The sequence below is a fragment of the Triplophysa dalaica genome, chromosome 17 (assembly GCF_015846415.1).
Source record: "Triplophysa dalaica isolate WHDGS20190420 chromosome 17, ASM1584641v1, whole genome shotgun sequence".
In the NCBI taxonomy this organism is placed as follows: Eukaryota; Metazoa; Chordata; class Actinopteri; order Cypriniformes; family Nemacheilidae; genus Triplophysa; species Triplophysa dalaica.
The window spans coordinates 19,750,869-19,759,643 of NC_079558.1; positions in this window are offsets into that span (position 1 = coordinate 19,750,869).

Below are 8,775 nucleotides of genomic sequence, written 5' to 3' on the forward strand. Positions count from 1 at the left end.
ACACTCATTTCCGAAAATGTATTTACAAACGGTATGATCTTGTCGTCTTTTTTTGCATTTTGAGTTTTCTGTTTGAATTGTTTAAAGGCTTTTCTCAAAAATGTCCTCGTGTACCCTCTGATTCTTAGGGCCTTAAAAAGAGTCCTGGTTGCTTCCATGAAATGTTTTTCATTATTACAGATTTTGTAGAATCTCAATAGTTGTGATTTGACGATTCCTTTGAACGTATGTCGGGGATGGTAGCTGTTTTTGTGTAGGAGTGAGTGCGTGTCTGTCGATTTAAAGTACACCTTGAAATCTAACTGTCCGGTTTCTTGAAATCGTGTTCCTTTGAATGAGATTAGGTCCAAAAAATTCACCGAAGTGTCATTGATGACGTGTTTTATTTTAATTGATCTTTGATGTGTATTTAAGTGTTGTGCGAATTGTAGAAATTGTTCCTCGGAATACGTCCAGATTCCCCAGATGTCATCGAGGAATCTATAGTAGTGAAGGGGTTTCAATGGGGCCGATGCCAGAGCAGATTCTTCCCATTCAGCCATGAATATGTTGGCGTATGAGGGCGCAAATTTCTTACCCATGGCCGTGCCTTTTCGTTGTAAGTAGAATTGAGAGTCGAATTCGAAATCGTTTTTAGTCAAGTTGATTTTTAGGAGTTCCATTAATTGTTTTGTAGGTCTTCGTGGGTTTGGGTATTTTTCAAAACACTTTTGTACTGCCCGCAATCCCGCTTCGGTTTCAATGTTTGTGTACAAGCTGTCTACGTCCATTGTGAATAAGAATGCATTAGGGGGAATCTTTATTTTGCCAATTTTTTCAATAAAATCGTACGTATCTTTCAGATAGCTAGGGTGCTTCCGTGAGATCGGGCCAAGAAAGTATTCAATGTACTCCGCGGTACAGTAAGATTCGCTGTCGCAGTCCGAGACTATGGGTCTGCCGGGGGGATTTCGTTTGGTGTACTCCAGGTTGTAGGGTCCTTGTGTATTTTTGGAAGTAAATAAAATTGTCTCAGTCTCGGAGTGTGGCTTCCCAGTAAATATTCTCTCTGTTTGTGATTGATGTATTTGAGATTCCAAAGATTCTGTATGATGTCCTTAATTTCTTCCTTCGTTTCTAGATATATTGGTCTGGATAATTTAGCATAATGGTCCTCATTGTTTAGTTGTCTCTCCGCTTCCCAAACATATTGTTGTCGGTCCAAGATCACTATTGCATTTCCCTTGTCAGCGGGTTTAATGACGATGTTTTTGTTATTTTGTAGTTCACGTAAGGCCCTGACCTCCGCTCGGGTTAAATTGGGTGTCACTCTTTGCCCCCAATTCAAGTTTCTCAGGGCATAATTGTCTGCCGTGATGATGTGTCTGATTTGGATTGGTAGACGGCATAGTGAAGGTGTCCAATCGGAGTTGTGTGTGAATGGTAGTTTCTTTGATTCCTTACGTTTTCCTTCAAAGAAAACCTTAAGCTTTAACCTACGATGATAGGTCTGTAAATCAAATTTTAATTTTTTCTTTCGGTCCCTGGCCAATTTTAGCGTGGGAATGAATGTCAGGCCCCTTCGTAAGAGTGTTGTTTGTGCTGGTGTGAGTGTGTAATTCTTCGAAAGGTTAATGATCATGTGGCGATCGGGTTCATTTGTGTGAATGTGGCCGGTTATGAGTTTAAATGCTGTTGCCAATGTTGTAGGATGGCTTTGGCGGTGTCCGCCTTCCAGTGTATGCCGTCCGGTTCTACTTTGAATTTTTCTTTTGGCAAAGCCGGGATGTGTGTCACTTTTTTTCTAATGTAGGTGTTTAATTCTTCTATGATGAGTTGGTCCTCGACCGGTAGTGTCCGGAGAAATTAATTACAGGAATAAAGATTTCCGTCTTTGGGAATTTGATCTTCGCTTCTCTGTAAGTGCTCTGTAGTTGTTTGATTGCCGTTTGTTTGAGACGTTGTTGTCTGTTATTGATTCCGAATGATAGAATCAATTGTTCCACGTTCGTGGTGATGGTGGCTTTTTTGATGAGGTCTTTTGCATGTTTGAAGTTGGCACCCGGGTAGCTATCCATTTGTAGATCTGGAGCTATGACCGTAGGAAATTTTGACACATTTGAGTCTCCAATGATCACAAATTTCTTTCTTATCGTCAGGCACCAGTCAGAGGATTTTTTGTTCGTCGATATGTGTCTGACGGGCCTGGTAGGTGTTGTTTGATCGTCTGGTGTGACAGGAGTTTTGTCCTGTGTACGTGTACGTGTCCGTCCCACCAGAGCAATTTCTGGTGAGATCTGTGTTCCGTGTGATGTGTATGTGAGCGGGTCTGGGTCTGTGTCTAGAAAAATAAGTTCCTCCGTCGGTACTTCCGGTGGGCTTCTTTGTTCTCCAAAGGATCCGGAGTAGGTCGATAGCTCCACTTCGATGGATGACATTGGTGTTGTGTTGCCCGGTGTGTGAATTTGTGCTTTATGTGTGTCCGTGGGCAGAGAAGACTGTTGCTCGTTTCCATCTTTCAGCTCGGTTGGCTTCTCCTCGATCACGGCGTAGGGAAGGAGTCGGGCACATGTCGATCTCATTCATTGGAGTAAAGTTCACGCAAGGTGCCGAGATTCTCTTGGACTTTTAGTCCTTTGCTCTTTTGGGGCGGGACCGCCTTCCGGTGGAGGAAGAGGAGGAAAGTCCTTATGGAATGAGGCGCTTTCGACCGGGGCCGAAGATGTTTGGGTTTCGGTCGTGGTCATTCGAGGTCTTTGTCCTGCTTCCACACGTGAGGTAGATGCCTCGTTGTTTCTTTGTGCTGTGCGACTTGGAAATTCGGCGGTAATGAGTGCTTCCGTCTGTTCGAAAGTTTCCGATCTAAATTTGCCGTCCAAAATTGCGTACGGCCCACTTTTTTGCAATTCTGAAAGGCGCTCTCCATTCGTCGTTCGTCACAGTATTTTTTAGCTCACCAATTGACACCTCAATCAATGACTCGTAGTGTTGTTCTAGAATCAATTGTGTCGTGTAGGCCCAGTTTTTTGCGTTGCCTTCTAATAGTTGTTGTGATTTGTTTGTTGATGCAACCGGTTTGACGGTGTCAATTAAATAGTTTGTCATTCTTTTGAATGTAATCGGTTGGTTGTTTTTAATCTTTGTCGTCACGTTTTGTAGGTGATGTACCAGACGCAAGATTCTATACACGGTTTTGGTTGTAGTTCTGAAGTGAGGGGAAGCTTGGATATATTCGCGTTCTTTACTTCCTTCAGACCTATCCCTTCGAAAGGGCCTCCGTGTGTGATCTGATTTTGTGTATCTATGATCTGTTTGATTTTCAACGTACCCAGAGCGATCCCTGCCCGGGGCTCTTGTGAATCTCCTATCCCGACGGTATAGGTTCTGCGTGTAATAATCCTCTCGAGGAGGTCCACGCCTCCGTTTATCTGAATCATGCATGTTCAGCGAATGTCTCCACATGACCCGTTTCATACGTCTCTCTCAATAAAAGAATCTTTGTTGAAGGTTTCCAGGTGTTGTTGTTCTGGTGTTCAGTCAAAGTGTTGTCTCAAAATGTTGTTATATTTATTACTGGACATTTAATTCTTTATTAAAGGTTTCCAGGTGTTGTTTTTCTGGTGTTCAGTAAAAGTATTGTCTCCAAATGTTGTTATATTGGTATCTTATTTTTGATCCCACCGAAATCAGATGTCTCAAGGTGTTTTACAAAAATAAGGAGGGGAAAGATTTAATTTCCTAAACTCTATATCCGTCCTTTTCTAGGTGCAGGATAATAAGTGGAAGTTTTAATGAGTAGAATCGATCGATTTTATTTTGTGAAATTCAAGCACAGTCGCGACGTTTCGATACAATCTGTATCTTCCTCAGGCTGGCTTGAATAAGTATCTCATAGCTCTATAGAAAAGCTCTCGTGTGTTGTTTCAGTAGAAGTGAAGGTGAGTTGTGCGCAGCTGCTATTTATACAGAGTGAGTGAGCAGGGCTCCTCCCACTTCTGAGAGCAATGCTTTTTTAGGTTTGTTCATTCAGGATTTTTTATTTTAGGATCATGTTTTTATTATAATTATTTCTGGTTTTAGTTTGTATTCATATGAATTTTTCTTAAAAAATCAGGACAATCATGTATGACATAAGAATAATTTTTAAACCTGTTTTGTTTCCATAGTGTTGATGTTTCTTGTCTCCTGCTGTATATGAGTTTTAATCTTTTAGGGAGGATTCATATTTTCCTTCATCATGTTGTAAGTAATCAAATTGTTTATTAATTTTGTTTTTATTTTTATTTTTATTAATCAATGTCCTGGGTCTCTCTAACAGGTGGAGAGGCACTGGCTCTATTAGGGGAATAAACATCTCACACCCCAAACAATGTCCAGGGATGAGTTTTGCACTCTCCATCTCCAGTCCACGAAAGACCCCGGCTTATGATCAGGTTAAACATTTTTTTGTTTTTTCAGCGTTTTGGTAGGGAGGGTCCAAATTTTTAGGTTTCTAGAATTTAAAAGATGTCTCCATTTAGGTTTTAGTTGCATAGTTTCGGTAGGGTGGGTCCCGATTGTTAGGTTACATCATTTTAAGGGGTCTCTTTTTAGGTTTAGGTGTTAGGAACAGTTTTGGTAGGGTGGGTCCACATTTTTAGGTTTCTGGAATTTTAAAGATGTCTCCATTTTGGTTTTAGGTTCAGAGTTTCGGTTGGGTGGGTCCAAATTGTTAGGTTAAATAATTTTAAGGGGGTCTCCTTTTAGGTTTAGGTGCAGAGTTGTAGTAGGGTGGGTCCAAATTTTGAGGGTATAGGATTTTTAAGGGGTCTCCATTTTAGGTTTAGGGTCAGAGTTTCGGTAAAGTGGGTCCAAATTGTTAGGTTAGAGAATTTTTAGGGGCGTCTCCTTTTAGGTTTAGAGTTGTAGTAGGGGTGGGTCACATTTTTTAGGGGGTGTAGATTTTTAAAGGGATTCTCCATTTAGGTTAGGGTCAGAGTTTCGTTAAAGTGGGTCCAAAATTGTTAGGTTAGAGAATTTTAGAGGGGTCTCCATTTTAGGTTTAGGGAGGAAGTTTTGGTAGGGTGGGTCCAAATTGGGTTAGGGTCATTATTTTGTAGGGGTTGTATTTTTAGGTGTCAAGGTCCGGATTGGGGATGGTGGGTCCAAGTTATTGCTCTTAGCATGAGTACTTTTTTGGTTTCAGTCGTTCAGACCTCTCGGAAAACGAGTTTCTAGTTTGTTGATCCATCTTGTTTCTGCCATTAATCTGTCTTTTAATGTCCAATGTGTGTTTGACTCTAGACCTGTGACTCTTAAGGATGAGATATCGTGTTTAATAAAATGGTTGACAATGTGTGTGTGTTTCTCCTCTTTTTTTGTGATGTTCTGTATGTGACGATGCATTCTTATTCGAATGGAATTTTTTGTTTGTCCCACAATTGTTTGGCACATTTGTGGCATGAAATTATGTATACACAATTTTCGGTCTGAGGACTGAGGGGGTCTTTTAATTTGAAAATGTGTTTTGTGTAGTGACTGGTGATCCAATTTTTGGTTTCATAATATTTAGGTGTGGTCCCTCTTTTGCTCCGTTTTGTGTTTATCGGGGTTAATTTGCTTTTGACCAAAAGATCCTTGAGATTCTTATTTCTCCTAAATGCGGAAATGATTTTGTGTTCTTTAAGATATGGTGTATGTGACAAAAACTTCTGGAAATTTGCTTTAGTTTCTAGGTTGAGTTGGACACTCATTTCCGAAAATGTATTTACAAACGGTATGATCTTGTCGTCTTTTTTTGCATTTTGAGTTTTCTGTTTGAATTGTTTAAAGGCTTTTCTCAAAAATGTCCTCGTGTACCCTCTGATTCTTAGGGCCTTAAAAAGAGTCCTGGTTGCTTCCATGAAATGTTTTTCATTATTACAGATTTTGTAGAATCTCAATAGTTGTGATTTGACGATTCCTTTGAACGTATGTCGGGGATGGTAGCTGTTTTTGTGTAGGAGTGAGTGCGTGTCTGTCGATTTAAAGTACACCTTGAAATCTAACTGTCCGGTTTCTTGAAATCGTGTTCCTTTGAATGAGATTAGGTCCAAAAAATTCACCGAAGTGTCATTGATGACGTGTTTTATTTTAATTGATCTTTGATGTGTATTTAAGTGTTGTGCGAATTGTAGAAATTGTTCCTCGGAATACGTCCAGATTCCCCAGATGTCATCGAGGAATCTATAGTAGTGAAGGGGTTTCAATGGGGCCGATGCCAGAGCAGATTCTTCCCATTCAGCCATGAATATGTTGGCGTATGAGGGCGCAAATTTCTTACCCATGGCCGTGCCTTTTCGTTGTAAGTAGAATTGAGAGTCGAATTCGAAATCGTTTTTAGTCAGTTGATTTTTAGGAGTTCCATTAATTGTTTTGTAGGTCTTCGTGGGTTTGGGTATTTTTCAAAACACTTTTGTACTGCCCGCAATCCCGCTTCGGTTTCAATGTTTGTGTACAAGCTGTCTACGTCCATTGTGAATAAGAATGCATTAGGGGGAATCTTTATTTTGCCAATTTTTTCAATAAAATCGTACGTATCTTTCAGATAGCTAGGGTGCTTCCGTGAGATCGGGCCAAGAAAGTATTCAATGTACTCCGCGGTACAGTAAGATTCGCTGTCGCAGTCCGAGACTATGGGTCTGCCGGGGGGATTTCGTTTGGTGTACTCAGGTTGTAGGGTCCTTGTGTATTTTTGGAAGTAAATAAAATTGTCTCAGTCTCGGAGTGTGGCTTCCCAGTAAATATTCTCTCTGTTTGTGATTGAGGTATTTGAGATTCCAAAGATTCTGTATGATGTCCTTAATTTCTTCCTTCGTTCTAGATATATTGGTCTGGATATTTAGCATAATGGTCCTCATTGTTTAGTTGTCTCTCCGCTTCCAAACATATTGTTGTCGGTCCAAGATCACTAGTGCATTTCCCTTGTCAGCGGGTTTAATGACGATGTTTTTGTTATTTTGGTAGTTCACGTAAGGCCCTGACCTCCGCTCGGTTAAATTGGGTGTCACTCCTTTGCCCCCAATTCAAGTTTCTCAGGGCATAATTGTCTGCCGTGATGATGTGTCTGATTTGGATTGGTAGACGGCATAGTGAAGGTGTCCAATCGGAGTTGTGTGTGAATGGTAGTTTCTTTGATTCCTTACGTTTTCCTTCAAAGAAAACCTTAAGCTTTAACCTACGATGATAGGTCTGTAAATCAATTTTAATTTTTTCTTTCGGTCCCTGGCCAATTTTAGCGTGGGAATGAATGTCAGGCCCCTTCGTAAGAGTGTTGTTTGTGCTGGTGTGAGTGTGTAATTCTTCGAAAGGTTAATGATCATGTGGCGATCGGAGTTCATTTGTGTGAATGTGGCCGGTTATGAGTTTAAATGCTGTTGCCAATGTTGTAGGATGGCTTTGGCTGGTGTCCGCCTTCCAGTGTATGCCGTCCGGTTCTACTTTGAATTTTTCTTTTGGCAAAGCCGGGATGTGTGTCACTTTTTTTCTAATGTAGGTGTTTAATTCTTCTATGATGAGTTGGTCCTCGACCGGTAGTGTCCGGGAGAAATTAATTACAGGAATAAAGATTTCCGTCTTTGGGAATTTGATCTTCGCTTCTCTGTAAGTGCTCTGTAGTTGTTTGATTGCGTTTGTTTGAGACGTTGTTGTCTGTTATTGATTCCGAATGATAGAATCAATTGTTCCACGTTCGTGGTGATGGTGGCTTTTTTGATGAGGTCTTTTGCATGTTTGAAGTTGGCACCCGGGTAGCTATCCATTTGTAGATCTGGAGCTATGACCGTAGGAAATTTTGACACATTTGAGTCTCCAATGATCACAAATTTCTTTCTTATCGTCAGGCACCAGTCAGAGGATTTTTTGTTCGTCGATATGTGTCTGACGGGCCTGGTAGGTGTTGTTTGATCGTCTGGTGTGACAGGAGTTTTGTCCTGTGTACGTGTACGTGTCCGTCCCACCAGAGCAATTTCTGGTGAGATCTGTGTTCCGTGTGATGTGTATGTGAGCGGGTCTGGGTCTGTGTCTAGAAAAATAAGTTCCTCCGTCGGTACTTCCGGTGGGCTTCTTTGTTCTCCAAAGGATCCGAGTAGGTCGATAGCTCCACTTCGATGGATGACATTGGTGTTGTGTTGCCCGGTGTGTGAATTTGTGCTTTATGTGTGTCCGTGGGCAGAGAAGACTGTTGCTCGTTTCCATCTTTCAGCTCGGTTGGCTTCTCCTCGATCACGCGTAGGGAAGGAGTCGGGCACATGTCGATCTCATTCATTGGAGTAAAGTTCACGCAAGGTGCCGAGATTCTCTTGGACTTTTTAGTCCTTTGCTCTTTTGGGGCGGGACCGCCTTCCGGTGGAGGAAGAGGAGGAAAGTCCTTATGGAATGAGGCGCTTTCGACCGGGGCCGAAGATGTTTGGGTTTCGGTCGTGGTCATTCGAGGTCTTTGTCCTGCTTCCACACGTGAGGTAGATGCCTCGTTGTTTCTTTGTGCTGTGCGACTTGGAAATTCGGCGGTAATGAGTGCTTCCGTCTGTTCGAAAGTTTCCGATCTAAATTTGCGTCCAAAATTGCGTACGGCCCACTTTTTTGCAATTCTGAAAGGCGCTCTCCATTCGTCGTTCGTCACAGTATTTTTTAGCTCACCAATTGACACCTCAATCAATGACTCGTAGTGTTGTTCTAGAATCAATTGTGTCGTGTAGGCCCAGTTTTTTGCGTTGCCTTCTAATAGTTGTTGTGATTTGTTTGTTGATGCAACCGGTTTGACGGTGTCAATTAAATAGT